Here is a 16,046-nt window from a genome sequence, read left to right as displayed (position 1 = left end):
CGCTGACGACACCCAGCTGATCCTCTCCCTCACCAACTTCCACGAAGGAATGAAAGCCATTGCTGAATGGATGAAGAACAGCCAACTAAAGCTAAACTCATAAAAGACGGAATTCCTCATCCTCGGCTCCACCCCCTCGGCCCACCGCACTGGGAACAGCTCCAACACCCACCAGCCACGCACGCAACCTTGGGTTCATCCTCAACTCTACTCTCCATGACAAAGCAGGTCAATGCCGTCTCGTCCTCCTGCTTCGACACCCTCTGCATGTTCTGCAAGATCTACAGGTGGATCCCCACCGAAACTAGAAGAACGGTCACCCAGGCACTCGTCAGCAGCAGGTTGGACTACGGAAATGCCCTCTACGCAGGAGCCTCAGCCAGACTCCTGAAACTACTTCAGTGCATTCAAAATGCCTTCGCTCGCCTGACCCTCGACATCCCTCGCCGCAGCCACATCACACCCCACCTGAGAAACCTGCACTAGCTCCCCGTCAACAAAAGGATCACCCTCAAGCTCCTCACGCACGCACACAAGACACTACTCGACACCGGATAAGCCTACCTCAGCAGGCGACTCAACTTCTAAACCCCCAACCTCCAGCTTTGCTCCGCCAACCTCGCCCTCGCCACAGTCCCCCGCATCCGGAGAGCGACCTCCGGCGACAGATCGTTCTTCCACCTTGCCGCCAAACACCCTCTCAATCCTCCTACGGCAGACCCTGGACCTGCTATCCTTCAGAAGACTCCTCAAGACCTGGCTATTCGAGCAGTAGCAGCATCCCCTCTACCCTCCCAGCGCCTTGAGACCCTCGCGGGTAAGTAGTGCAATTTACAAATGTCCTAATTGATTGCTTGATTGATTTGGATGTCACACTGTGGGTGTAACACTATGTTCTCTTAGAGCAATTTTCAAGAATTCCTTATTGAGAAGTGCATGTGCACAATTCTTCACGATCTTATTCATGCTCTTAGCTAAATCTTTAGCTTGTGGTGAATAAAGAGCCGCTTTAGATGTACTAGAGAAAGCAGTAAGAAAACTTTCCATTTCCTGGGACACAAACTGTACCTCGTTGTCAGTGACCAAACAGTTTGGGATCCCCTCCCAGTAAAACTCAATTACAGTTCTGGTATTTAGAACAGGAACACATTTAGCAACCACCCATTTGGACGTATAATCCACAAGTAAGATGACGTATCACTCCTCATGGGCTAACAATTCAAAAGGCCCTGCTATGTCCAAGCTCAATTTCATCCATGGCACCACCGGTAATTCAACGGGAGATAACTGTGCTGTGTGTACTTTTTTGGATCTATCATTGCTTGCACATTGCCAACAATCTTTCACAACTTCCTCCACCTGTTATGTTATGTTATGTTATGTTATTTATTCTTTTGTATAGCGCACGGCTACTCAAAAAGAGTGTCCCGGTGCTTTTTTGGAAAAGGAGGGCTGCAACACAATAACATAACACCGTTAAAAAAAAGGACAGAATGCCAGACAGATACATACAGGAAAAACAGGCTACTGGGTAAACAGCCAGGTTTTAAGGCCTTTTCTAAAAGCTAGTAGGCCACCTTGTGGTACATTCCAGGCCACCAATACCATTCACGAAGCCTAGCTTTGGTCTTGTTTGTACCCAAATGCCTCTCATGCGCCAGATTGGTCAATTTACCCCTCAACCCCCTTTGAGATACCACACGTTTACCTCTGAAGATTTTGCCATCCAAGATACTCAACTCATCTTTTACCCAAAATAAACCCTCCAGAGTAAATCACAGTTCTTTCGTCCCCAGCCAACCTTTCACAATAAACTCTTTTAGAGTTTACAGATCAGAATCGCCTGAATGTGCATTTTTCCATTCCTTGTCATCCAATGCTGGATCATACACCCAACTTACCACAGCACTCTCACCGTTTTCGTCTCATGGTTAATAGACATTCTTGGCATACAATCAGCCATACAATTTTTCAAACAAGGTATGTGCTCAACCACAAAATTGTAGTTTGATAAATCCTCTGTCCACCTGCATGTCTTAGGAGATGCATTATCTTTCTCTCTACACATAAAAATCCTTGTAAGAAGCCTACTTTCTGACCTAACAGTAAAAGGTTTGCCCCACAAAAAAATATGAAATGTAAAATGGCCCAAAACACAGCTAGTGCATCCCATTCTGTAACTGAATACCAATCCTCAGCACCCTTTGAGGAACGAGATGCAAAAGCAACCACCTTCAAATTACCATCTACTATTTGAGCCAGAATCGCACCTAACCCACTGATGTTAGCATCTGTAGACAAAATCATCTTATTAACATCAACGGGTCCCAAATTTTGTGCTTTCCAATATTGTCCTTGATGTTATTGAAAGCCACCTCACACTCCTCAGACCAAGAGTATTGAGAACCCTTTTTTAGCAATGATTTTAACGGTTGAGAAATGCTAGCAAAACTTTGAATGAATGTGGAACCAAATTCCGCTAATCCCAAATATTACCACCCCTGATCTCTATTGACAGGCTTAGGAGCCTTGATGATGCTCTAATTCCTTCACCAGAGATGGTGTGACCCAAGTAAGTCACTGTTGTCGCCCTGAATTTAAATTTTTCTTATTTAATGTGACCAACCCAACATTCTGTAACCTCTCCTGCACCTTCCAAGAATTTCTCATCTTGTTCCTCCAGATTTTTCCCATAGACATGTATGTCATCCTGAAAAAACAAAACTTTGTCCAAACCCTCCAACACTTGTTTCATCATTGTCTGAAAGAATGCTGCTGCCGAGGCCAGCCTGAAAGGCATGTGGATAAACCGGAAAGGTGTTACGAATTATGTGAACGGTCTGGACTCAGGATGGAGCATGACCTGGTGGTAAGCAGAGGACAAATCTATCACAATGAAAATCTGTGCATCCTGTATAAGTGCCAAAGTTTCTTTGATATTTGGTCAAGGTTGTCTGCCAACCCAAATAAATTTCTTCTAACCCCTAAAGTCAGCACACATGCACATTTACTTACCACCATCCTTGGGTGCTATTACCACCGGAGCCAACCACTCTGAGCTCTCAAGTTCTTCAATTACACCCTTCTCCTTGAAGTTTCCTGATTATTTGCTCCAACGGTGCTAACATCATGTGAGGAACATTCTTCTCTTTAGACCCAATTGGCATTGACCCACTCTTCAAAATAATCTTATGCTCAAGATTGTTTAGTAGTCTCAATTCACTGCAGTACACTTAAGTACATTTTGAACATGTTTCTTCTGGTAATTCCTCTGTGGCCAAAACCAAAACCTTTTGTTTGCTGTTAGGATGGAGTGTAATACCTATATCCCTCTGATGTCTCCATCGTAGAAAGTTATCTCCCCTCTTTGCAACATACACCTTTCCAACCATTTCACAATCAAGAAATTTGGATTTTCATCATGCAGTAACCCAGAGTCTCTATTTTCACACCTCCATAGCCCACTGGATTAATATCTGGAGGCAATAATGTAATTTCATCACCACCAAATGTCGTAGTCCAGTTCTTAAATTGAAGATTAGTTTTCCACTTTCTCCAGCTCCACTGTGTTACAAAAATGAAGGTTTGCTCATTGTGGTGTCGGGCCTCAGGCCCGCATGACAGGAAATAGTGGACACAGACACCCGAGAATGTAGCCTGGTAATTGGCCCGAGCACATGCGCCCGGGTCCTTTTATTGTTGGGGCCACGTCACTTGTGACACCCGGGATGGATGGGTGGAAGTGCAAGTGTGCCCAGCCCTCAAGGGAGTGGCTGGGAATGTCATAGCCTGCCAAACACTAGAACGTGTCCTGCAGGACACTACATTCCTCCCCAACTTTATTGAAGAACCACAACAAACATTTGACCAGCCTGTGGGGACTAAACAAACAGTCAACTAAACACCACAGGGTCCATCAGACTTCCGAGTCAGGGGTCGGGAAGACGTCAGATATGAGCTGGTGACTGCCTGCAGCAGGACCATCTTGTCGAGCAGTCGTAGTTTAACCTGAGGGGTTCAGGGCACAACCGCTGCTTTGGAGACGTCTGACAGTCTCCACTTTGCTGACGTTGGGGATGGTCTGTGGTGATTTCTAACAGTTCATACAATGTGATGCGTCATGAGCATAAATGGAGTCCATGGTGAGAGTTCACGGAGGTGTTGCCTGATCGATTGTCTCTGCTGAACGGGTAGGCTGTGACCGATAACCTGTCGGTGGGGCAATGTCTCTTCTACGGGACTGCAGGTGGGCTGCGCTGGGGCCGCTTGTGTGCTGACTGGGGGCAGCTACAGGACCACGAGGAGCCGTTACTTAGTCGCAAGCACAACCCTCGAGGGTGGCGGAGTCTTGGCCGAGACTTGCTCTCGCTGCCACGGTTCAGGTGTAGGCCTGGTTCACAGGTAGCCTCTGGTTTCCTTTGTCAGCTGGCATAACAACTATGTAGGACCAGTCCATCGGTACTCTGGGAGTGGTGTTACTTGACGCATGTGCTAAGGGCTGGCGTGATGGCGGTTGCCAGCCATGCGGTGAGTTAGAATGACAGGTGGTGGTGATTTGCTGGGAGAGTTGGATGTCAGGAGGGACTTAGCAGCCATGTGTCTCCGCCTTGCTGAGGTTGATCTGCGGTGGCGGCTTGACACACACAGAGTGTGCGAATCCTCTCTTGCCTGTCTTGGGGTCACTGCGACTTTATCTTGAGGCGGTGTGAGGAAGGACTCTCGGTGCTGATCTTCACCTGGGGCATCTGCGGTCAGGATCAGGGATGCTGTTGGACTTAGACTGCCAACGCTCGGAGATGGACGGTCGCCTGGACAAGCGTTGGGTAGAGACGCGATTTCTTGCTGCGGCTTATGTTCGGTTCTCCTGTGAGACTATGTCCAGAGATGTCGGTATGTCTTGGTGGCTGTCTGGTGTGTCTGGGTGTGCTCTTGGCTTGCTGTGCGAGTCCTTGGTCTTCTTCCCTTGTTGGTCTGTTCAGTGCACCTGTGTTCATCCGGTTCTTCAGGGTGACCGGGATGTCATTCTTCTTCCCTCTAGGGCGTTGCGCTTGGACCTCGAGGCAGCGCCGTCGTTGCTCCTGCTTCTTCCTTCGTTCCGGTGTGCTTGTCGGCACTGGTCACTTCGTGTGACATGCTCCTTGCTTGCTGTGCAACGTGACATCCGGTCACGTGTCGCCTGGTTTCAGAGCACATGTTGCTGTGGTGGCCTGCCACGTGGAGTGTGCGGCTCCTCTCTTTCCTGTCTTGGGTTACCGCCGACTCCATCTTAAGGCAATGCGAGGGAGGATACTCTGTGTTGTCTTCGGTCCACTGAGGGGCCCACCGAGCACTGTGGAGAAGTGTGGCTCAATGGTTAGACCGGCAGACCCTGATGCAGAAGTCAGGCCCGGACCATGGTTCAATTCTCTCCACGGCGGGTCTTAGGCTCAATTTCCCCGGACCTGATAATTCTCGCCTCAGTGCCTATTCTAATCATGGGTCCCACTCTGCAACTCTGGTCAATAGCTTGCTTAATCTCCACAACGGCCCCAACAGTGCTAGGATGCCTGCCTTCACCGTGGGGGTGCCCAGGAGTGGTCACTTCACAGGGAAAGGCCAGAAAGGGTTCCACAGCGGTATGTGCACAGCGCATTGAGACCACTTTGGGCGTGATTTGTGCGCTATATGAAAGCACTACATTTACATTTACATTTGCTGGTGCAGTAGAGACGTAGTTGCTCTCTGTGCTGCGTTTAACAGTGCGGTTGTGTTTGTTCACTAGTAGGAATGAGTAATGCGATGTCCTCACGTTGGGCAGTCACTTGTGGTGCACGCTCTGCACCATTCTTTCTTGTGCCGTTGGTGTGACGTTGCTGTCCGTTCTGCTACTAGTGCGTCTTGCGGCAGTGTTGTGCCCACAGTAGCGCTACTGCTGCGGTAAGTGTCGCCGTCTGGCTCAAACGGCCAGTCTGTGTCTTGGGTGTCTTGTACTTCTTGGGGACTTTGGGTGGGCATGGAAGCATTCGCGCTGCAACTGACTACTCCTGTGTCGCTGTGGCTCCTTTGGCTGTCCAGGGCATACCGCTGATCATTGGTAGGTTTCCTCTTGCTGCGAGCATTGTGCACACTGTGTGGAGGTACTGTGTCATGCACCACTCTTGGGGCACTGTGGCTACTATTCAGGTGCTTGTTCGGCTTGCTGCCTCTGCAAAGCCATGCTGGGGTGATGATGCAGGTGTGGGGCTGTGTGCAGTGTTGGTGGGCCCCAGTCCTCGCAGGATGCTCTTTCTACTGTCTGTCTTCGGGCACTGTGTGGGAGCTGGGGACACTGCGTTGTTCACTTTGGGCTAGGGTGACGTGGGCTGCTCCCTATGCCTATATAGTCCTTAGACATTCTTCCCAACTTAGCCTCACCACTGGGCGTGTAGCCCATCAGTGTCAACATTTCTGTGAAAACAAGGGCCGGGATCTTCCTTACATGATGAAGTTCCCATTCTGCCAATGCAGGCGTTCCTCTGTAGTGTATTTGGTTGGTGTGACTGCAGTACCACAGGTGGCCACTGGGTGGCAGTGCAGCACTCCGGTTGTACCGGTCCTGGTATTTGTTCTTTAACCTGCAGGCCGTGCAGCTCCTGCCTGCAAAGTGGGGAGGCTACCCTGTGTGCTGTAAGTCTGCTGGGGAGGTAGATGGAACGTTTACGTGGCCGGACTGCGGGGCTCCCTTGTCCATTGGTGTCACTTCAGTGAGGAAACCGCCGACGCGTGAGATCTCTCTGGGCTGATTGTGGGGCACACCTGTGGCTGTTTGGTGGCACGGCCGACCCTGTTATCAATCAATCAATCATTCACTGCATTTATAAAGCACTCTACATACCCGTGAGGGTCTCAAGGCGCTCGTGGGGGGGGGGCTGCCGCTACTCGTCGAAGAGCCAGGTCTTGAGAAGTCTTCTGAAGGCCAGCAGGTCCTAGGTCTGTCGTAGGCTGGTAGGAAGAGCGTTCCAGGTCTTGGCTGCGAGGTAGGAGAAGGATCTGCCGCCGGCGGTGGTTTTCCGGATACACGGAACTGAGGCGAAGACGAGGCTGGTCGAGCGGAGGCTGCGGGTGGGGGTGTGGAAGCTGAGTCGGTCGTTGAGGTATGTGGGTCCGGTGTTGTGTAGCGCTTTGTGTGCGTGGATGAGGATTTTGAAGGTGATCCTCTTGATGACGGGGAGCCAGTGAAGGCTTCTCAGATGGGGTGTGATATGTCTGCGTCGGGGGTGTCGTGGATCAGTCGTGCAGAGGTGTTCTGGATTTGTTGTAGTCGTTTCGGGAGTTTGGTGGATGTTCCTGATTAGAGGGCGTTCCAGTAGTCGAGTCTGCTGGTGACTAGGGCCTGGGTGACGGTTTTCCTAGTGTCGTGGGGGGATCCATTTGAAGATCCTGCGGAGCATTCGGAGTATGTTGAAGCAGAACGCAGAGACGGCGTTGACTTGCTTGGTCATGGAGAGGGCAGAGTCAAGGATGACCCCTAGGTTGCGTGCGTGGTCGGTGGGTTCAGGGGCAGTGCCTAGTGACGTGGGCCACCAGGAGTCGTCCCAGGCTGATGGGTTGGGTCCGAGGATTAGGACCTCCGTTTTGTCTGAATCAGCTTTAGTCTGCTGACCTTCATCCAGTCGGCGACGGCCTTCATTCCTCTGTGGAGATTGGCTTTGGCAGTGTGGGGGTCTTCGGTGAGGGAGATGATCAGCTGGGTGTCGTCGGTGTAGGAGATGATGTTGAGGCTATGTTGTCGTGCTACGTGGGCGAGCGGTGCCATGTAGATTTTGAACAGCGTTGGGCTGAGGGAGGATCCCTGAGGGACGCCGCAGATGATCTCGGTGGTTTTCGACCAGAAGGGTGGGAGGCGGACGCTCTGGGTTCTGCCCGTGAGGAAGGATGTGGTCCAGGCCAGGGCCTTCTCTTGGATTCCGGCGTCGTAGAGGCGTGCTGCTAGGGTGCGGTGGCAGACCGTGTCGAAAGCTGCTGATAGGTCCAGGAGGATGACAGCGGCTGTTTCTCCCTTGTCCATGAGGATCCTAATGTCGTCGGTGGCGGCGATGAGGGCGGTCTCGGTGCTGTGGTTGCTGCGGAAACCGGATTGGGAGGGGTCCAGGATGTTGTGGTCTTTGAGGTAGCGGGTTAGCTGTTTGTTGACAATCTTCTCTGTCACTTTAGCCGGGAACGGAAGCAGGGAGATGAGCCGAAAGTTCTTGAGGTCCTTCGGGTCCGCCTTGGGTTTCTTCAGTAGGGCGTTGATCTCTGCGTGCTTCCAGCTTTCCGGGAAGGTTGCTGTTTTGTAGGAGATGTTGATTGCTTTCCGGAGGTGGGGCCCGATGGTTGTGCTGGCTTAGTTGAAAATGTGGTGAGGGTAGGGGTCTGAAGGGGATCCGGAGTGGATGGAGCTCATGATTTTGATGGTGTCTTCGTCGCTGACGGTGGCCCAGGCGGCGCTGCAGGCTACTCACTGTGGGCCATTTCTCTTTCTCCCAGACCTGGGAGCTCTTGCGGGGGGACAATGGCTGAGGAAGCGCTGCTGGGGTTTTGCCCTGTTTGTTGCGGGTTCAGGAAACGTCGGTGTGGGGGTTGTCCTCGCCCGCCATTTTCTCTCACCTCTCGTGATGGGGCTTTCTAGTGGACCGCCAGGCGGCGCAGACGCATCTCAAGCAGCCGCAGCAGCCTCTCACACGCTGTAGGCCTTGCTGTCTCATAGACGCTGTGGAGACAGATGGCGGCGCGAGGTAAGGCGTGGTTGTGGCAGTGTTTCCTTCTTTTAAGCTCCTGGTGCTACTGTCCAGACGTGTCCAAGTGAGCACTGCCGGCTTTCAGAGTTCCATCGCCTGCCCAAATGCGCTCCGCTGCCAGCTTTCCTATACTTTATCTCTACAATGGTGATGGACTGACAGGCAGCGCCGGGCTGAGACTGCCGGAGTGGACTTTTCACTGCTGTGGGCGGGCTGAACATGCCGCGCAGGGAGCTGTTCCCTCACGCGCTTTGGCTGCTTTGCCGTGACTGCAACTCCGTTGCCCCCGCATGCATTTCACATCAGTCTCCGGCCCCTATGGGGCTGGGAGACACACACAATGGAGCGCCTGCTGGGCAGATGCCAGTTGCACCGACGAGAAAAAGTGAGGCGGGGGTTGCATTAGTGGATCACTGTGCTCTGCAGACATACCGGTGAGTATGGCAGCGGGCACATTGCTGGCGTTGCGGGGTTCTCGCCTTCGGCGGGATCGCCTGTTCGCCCTTCCACCCACTTCTGACATGGGGGGTGAGGCATGGCTAGGCTCCGGTCGTCGCTCCATGACTGCGGAGAGCGGTGTTGCGCCCGATCACCACTGCAGTCACTGGGGGCCCTGGACAGTGTTGTGGGGGGCACCGCCTGTCAAGCTCATTTCCTCCTGCACGAGGGTCGATGCAGCGCCGAGCCACAGGCACGCAGGGTGAGCTACCTGCCTCGTCGCCAATGTGGTGTTGGGCCTCAGGCCCGCATGACAGGAAATAATGGACACAGACACCAGATAATGTACCGTGGAAAATGGCCCGAGCACGTGCGCCGTTGCCCTTTTATTGTCGGCGCCCACGTCATTCGTGACACCCGTGATGGATGGGTGGAAGTGCAAGTGTGCCCAGCCCTCAAGGGAGTGGCTGGGAATGTCATAGCCTGCCAAACACTAGAACATGTCCTGCAGGACACTACATTCATCACCGCATGCGCATCTGACACCATTGTTTGTTCCGTTCAACTGATGCTGCATAGAGAGGAATCAAGATGTGCGCATCACCATATACACGCCCGAAACAATAACCACTTAAAAAATGGCTGCCACAGCTCGAAACTAGTGCTCCAGAATGCGACTCCACGTTAACGTGACTCTCCCACTGGGATCATTCGGAGTTACGGGCCACAGTTGTTGTGGCAGCAGAGTTATGTAGATTCCACCAACGTCGTCATTAGACGTGAGGGCCTTGTAGGGATCACTTCACTTTGGATCGTTGGTCCCGGTACCTCTCAACACCAATCATTTCTCGTGGTACCTCTCAACACCGATCTCGCTACACACAGCGTTATGCATCCAGCTTCCATTGTTTACTTCCTTGGCCTTAAGAAGTATGTGAAAACAAGGAAAGGTATGCCAAATTGATTCGATAAGCTGACTTCCAGGAGCTTTGGTTTCCTCAAAGCATAGGTTCTGTTATTTCAGACGTGAACTTACGGTGATGGTAATCCTTCTCTCAGGCCCAAATGTCGCCAATGTTAAGTTAAGGAATCTAACGCTGCCTCAGGTTATTTCCAAGATATTTATTCCAAGTGATACAACTCCATCAACCCTTCGAGGCAACGATCCAATCCAAACTGCCATAGGAGCATCCCCAAGTTCCAACCCCGAAGTTCCATGGAATATCAATACATCACAGGATGACATAGTAAGGATTCCATGCACAGCAGCTGGATACATAAATTATAGCAGTTCCCTTCTTTAAAACCGCTTTGAATACATTACCCATTTTCTGCTGACACAAGTCCTTGTGTTGCCAAATTATACTGAATCGTAAGTTAACCATTTAGAAATGGGGGTACGAAAAATAAAACAGTCCAAAGCTCAGGTCATGTTGTACCAAAAGAAAGCTTGACCAGTGAGAAACCCATTTATTTTTCACTCCTATCTAATTGTTTCATTTTGCAGTAGCAGTAGTTTAAGTAGTATTCAGTTTCTAAGCAGCTTGTTCATTCTGTTGCAGGAAAGACATGACATGGGTGACTTGGTGAATGTGTCTGGGGACTACTGAGCAGTATTAAGATAAAGTGTTTCTGCAAAGTAGTTGGAACTGTAGTTTTGATTGCCAATTATCTCTAATTACAAACAAATGTCTCTTCACAACTAACATTCTCGCTATAATAATAAAACACTGCACTGAGGATTTTCACAATTTCATTGGGAGGAATCTGATATTTTTCTCCTAATTTTCTTCCACAGGCGTGTCTTTTCACTACTGTCTGTATACCTCCCTGGCCAAACAGTGGCCCCATGCCCTGTTGATCAAGAGAAATAGAAGGGGATCAGAGACTGGAGAAGGACAAAAAGGTCTTGAGAAAGTCATAGTCTAAGAGGTGAATTAGACCAATAATGAAGGTAGAGTTAGAACCGAGGTAGTGAGATATGAAAGGTAAGCTGTGATAGGTGTGGCAGCCAGGAAGAAAGATGTGGAAAATTATGAGTAGGTACAGAAAGAGAGTTGTATAGGTAAGGTTTTGGAGTGAGGTTTAGAGCTAAAGGTATAGTGAGAGTTACAGATAACAAGACGGTAATTTGGGTAGAAGGTGAGGGATGAGTATATAAAGGTCTATGTTTGAAAGAGAGGTGAGTTAGATCTAGAGGAAGACAGGTATGTGAGCTAGAGAAGTATGTATAGGTGCAAGGTTGAGAGAGAGAGAGTGGTCAGATGGAGAGAGAGTTAAAATGAAAAGTGTGTTATCGAAGACAGGTCAGGTACAAAATAATAGTGAAGAATAGGGAAGAGGCAGAAAGGTGAAGGGTAGAATTAAAGATGAATTGTAGAGAGAGATGAAGTGAGGTAGAGAGACTGATGTGATGTCGAAAAAGAGATAAGGGTGATATAGACAGTGGTGAAGTAAAAACAGAGACGTTGGGTACACAGATGTATACAAAGTGTCAGTGAAGAAGTGAGCTAGAGAAGGTGAGTTGAAATAGAGATCTTACACAGTGGGATGAGTTAGACATAGGAGGTAATAGTAGATTGAAAACGAGTTGGAGATAGATAACTAGCAAGAAAGGAGCAAGATAGTGGTAGAGGGAATAGTGGTGGAAAGAAGGAGAAGTAAGAGGTGAGGTTGTGAACAAATGGTGAGGACGGTCAATTGATAGGTTAGGTAGTGACAGACGTGGGGCAAAGATGAGGTAGATGAGGTATACATGTGCTTTAAAGAGAAAGGATGCACAGAGGGCGGTGAGAGAGGGCTTGGAGAAAAATGGAAGAAATGAACTTTAGAGAAGTGAGGTAAAGAGAAAGATGAGGTTGAGAGAAATGAAGGAGATAAAGGAAAGAGACCAGGAGATGATATGGAAACAACACAGCAGGCAAAAAGGTTGAAGAGAGGTGATGTAAGTTTGAGGTGGGATAAAGGGAGGTATGTTTGAGAGAGGCGTGAGGTTAAGTAAGAAGCGAGGTATTCGGTAGGAAGATAGATAAGGCAGAGAAGGAATGTGTGGTAGAGTGGTGACATAGAGATAATTAGAGAGGTAGATGGATAAGAGGAGGATTTAGTTGATTAGTGCGGTAGAGAGAGATGAGGTACAAGAGAAAAAAGTTGAGATTAAGAGGCAAAGTGGAGAAAGGGGAGGTAGAAAGAGTAGGGAAAGGCAGAGAGAGAGCGGCATGAAGTGAAAGTTGTCTTGTTTTGGAGAAAATGTAATTCTCCTGTATGTAGAACAATGTTGCTTCACATTTTTGTTCTAATTTATTGTAACAACACACCTACTTGAGTAACAACAATTAGACAGCAAACAGCAGGGAAGGAAAACAAAGATGAGGGACAGGAAAACAATTTAAGCTGTCAAATGCAGCTGCTGTCCTGGCTCTTTCTAAGCAGTTTTAAGAAACAAATACAATGAAGCAGTTTCAGGTGAGCATGGTATGGTGTGGGAAAAGTGAATCCCAACAATTCTAGCAGTCTTCAGAGGAAGTACGTTATCTTCTTGTGGTGCCCCATACTAGGCGAACTATGAAGTTACCAGGGTAAATTCTATGACTCGGAGCTCTCAATATCCCCCAAATACCTAATGGCTGTCAAATTGGCTAGCCAAAAACTAGGAAAAATGCTGACAACAAATCTGATGGATGAAGGAGAGTGACTAGAATATCCCCTCCATGTATGTTTGTATTATTGTAAGACATTGTTTTTCTTTATTACAAAAAATCTGGCAAGACAGCTAGAATTGTCTTAACATGTTGGCCTGAAAATGAACTTATAGCACATGTACTTTGGGGTTTCCTCTCAACTCCCCAATCTCTTTATTTTTAACTCATGTTTTCACTGAATGCATAAAAAGCCTTCATGTACGGTTAATTTAGTAACATATATTACAGTTTCAATTTTATGGAACCAATCTTTTTTTCATTTTAAACAACAATCTTGCCCCATTTGTATTACACAGCTGTATGCCTACAACCATAGAGGCCGGGAGCTAAGTCACAGACACAATGCATAAACACAGCTTTTGCCTACAACCTGGGGGCCGGCAGTGTAGTAGTTTGTATGTACCAACTTGACAATAGGAACAAAAGGAGATACAAATGCCTACAAACACAAAGAAAAATACTTGCCTCTCTACCAAAAGGAAAAGGGGGTATCTGCACCGGCACGCATTCAACGTAATGCGGAAGCAATTCTCTATCTTATTAAACTGTAACTCCCACCCTATCCCTTACTTTGTGAGATGTTAATGCGTCATCCTCTTCAGGAAGCAGGTGTAGTATTTGGAGATATTTGGAGCATGTTACCTCTCGGAATTCTTTGGACAATTTGGTTATAAACAGGGCCCATAACTCTGCATATTTCTCCCTTTGTGCTCCTGAATCGTTGAAAGGCGTTCCATGGTCAGGGTTAACCAAAGTCGATGTGGCCATACCGTATGGTCAGGAACATTTGCTGTACCCCAGTGTGCCAAAAGTGTCTGTCGAGCTGCCAGTAACGCCAGCGCTATCCTCCTACCCCGCAGGGAACGCAGAGGAAATGTCAGTGCGTTTGAGAGACCCAGCAAAGTATACGCCGGAAATCACAGGCTTTCTGTGTCAAAGGTATTGTCTGTGTCATTCAACACTCCTTCTAAACGCGGGCAATGCCAAAGCAAATGTGCAAGGGTGCCAGTGAGACCACATCCTCGCCAACACTCTTCGGTGTGATTTTTGTCCCAGCTATGTATATGTGCCGGTGTGTGATACCAGTATGACGTGACTTTGAAAGCCGCTCGGTTCCAGCAGTACTGTGAGCTGTCTGATGTGCCCTATAATTGATATTTTCCCATTCTTTGTCCGTCAAAGCTCTACCTAATTCCTTCTCTCACCGAAGTTGTCCTTTCGTCTGCCTCCTCCCTGTCCTGTGGCCAACATGGTGTACATGTCTGAGATAAGGTGCTTTTCATCCGTTTTGCTAATCAGCCATTTCCCGAATGAAGTAAGCTGTCGGGAAGCTTGTTCTATGCATGATGAGGTGGTTACCCAATGCCGGATTTGGAGATAGTGGAATATATCGACTTTAGGCAAATCGTAGTCACGTCTTAACTGCTCGTATAGGATGATACCCTGGCTATCAAACAGCAAACCAATCCGCTTACACCCTACCTCTCGCCATCTCTGGAACACCTTGGTTTACAGTGCAGCAGGAACTCTGAGTTGTCAACAATGGGGGACATTGGGTAAGGAAAAGTTGTCAGCCCTTGTCTGAGCGCCACTGTGTCCCATACCTTCACCGTGGCTGCACTGACTTGTGACGAGTAGAGACTCCAGCCCCTCAATTTGCGCTGTACCCATGCCTCTTTCCAGATGTTAATCCCAGCGACTGCCTGTCCATGAAGTTCCAGTGCATTTCGGAGAGTGGCCGATTTCACTCCACAATATATCTAAATAGAGAGGCCTGTAGGTATCGCTGTAATACAGGGAGTGCTGCGTCTCCCTCCTGCTTGGGCTTTGACATTTGAGAAAACAGCATGCGTGTATTTTTCCCTCCACAGACAAATTTGTTGATAGCCAACTGGAGGGAGCGCAGTACCTTCTGGGGGGACCAACGATAGAAGGTGGAAAATATATAGGATTCTCGGCAACACAGTCATTTTAACTGCTACGATGCGCACCAACCAGGCCAGTTTTAGCCTCTCCCACCCAGCTAGGGCCTTCGTTGTCTGCAATAACAGTGCTGAATAGTTTATCTCCAGGGTCCTGGAAATCGTCGGGGCAAGAAGAATACCCAGATATGTTATTGGCTGTGAAGCCCATTGTAGGTGTAATCTCTCCCGCAGGGATGACTCCTGATCTGGCGGAATAGTGAGGTTGAGCACCTGAGATTTGCTCAGGTTAACCTTAAACCCTGAAAGGGTCCCGAAACTTTCTAGCTCTTCCAAGAGGGCCAATAGGGTGGTGAGGGGGTCTGTTAACGACAAAATCAAATTGTCTGCGTAAAGTCTTATTTTCCGGCAAAGCGCAGCCCTTTGATTCGAGGGTGGTCCCTAATCCTCTGGGCCAAGGGCTCCATATATAGGGCAAAGAGGAGGGTTGACAGTGGACACTCGTGCCTCGTGCCATTGGAAAGGATGAGGAGGTAGTTCCATTAACTCTAACAAAAGCACGAGGTGTCTGGTATATAGACTGGATCCACTTCATGAATCGCTCCGCAAAACCAAAGTGACGCAAAGTATCAAACCGGTACCTCCTCCGTCTATTCACATGAAGAGGGCTTCTCTCCAAGAGCGTCGCACGCTGACCATAAGATGGAGTCGCCGCTTTGTATTGTCTCCTCCTTCTCAATTTTCAATTTTAGATGAACAAAGATGTACAAATACATTTTAAAATGAAAGAAGAATATTAACAAACTTCTGCTGACTCATTTTTTAAGTGTTGCCGTACATGTGACAATGTGACATGTACATTATTATTTTATTTTATTGCTAATAATTTTCTGTGTTTTTCTTCAATGTAACCTTCACTGGAAACTAAGGGCCCGATTTATATATTGGCGGAGAGGGTACTCTATTGCAATGGTGATGGAGTTCCCTCCCCGCCAATATAGTGGTCTGCTTGGCAAGTTTAATTGCAGTCGTACCTTAAGTTTGGCCATGACAGAGACTACTCTGTGTCTGGTGAGGCCAAACTTCTCCGACAGCCCTGGGAAGCGAAGGTCATCGGAGAAAAGGCTTCATATCCGCCAACCCTATTAAGATGGGTGGACATGTAGTCATTTGGTGGTAAGGAACAGTTAAACTATTCTGATGATCCCCTTACCGTGGGAGAAGGTATTCATGGCAAGAGGAGCATT

At 48.7% G+C, this 16,046-nt stretch overlaps 1 protein-coding gene across 1 annotated transcript in view; it reads left to right on the top strand.

The window, feature by feature from the left end:
• Positions 1-16,046, top strand: part of ALS2 (alsin Rho guanine nucleotide exchange factor ALS2) — a 1,343,724-nt gene that overhangs the window by 1,110,310 nt on the left and 217,368 nt on the right. The gene's annotated exons all lie outside the window — the stretch shown is intronic.

This window comes from Lissotriton vulgaris, chromosome 2_1 (assembly GCF_964263255.1).
Source record: "Lissotriton vulgaris chromosome 2_1, aLisVul1.2, whole genome shotgun sequence".
NCBI classification, from domain to species: domain Eukaryota; kingdom Metazoa; phylum Chordata; class Amphibia; order Caudata; family Salamandridae; genus Lissotriton; species Lissotriton vulgaris.
This window is presented reverse-complemented; position numbering and strand designations above follow the sequence as displayed.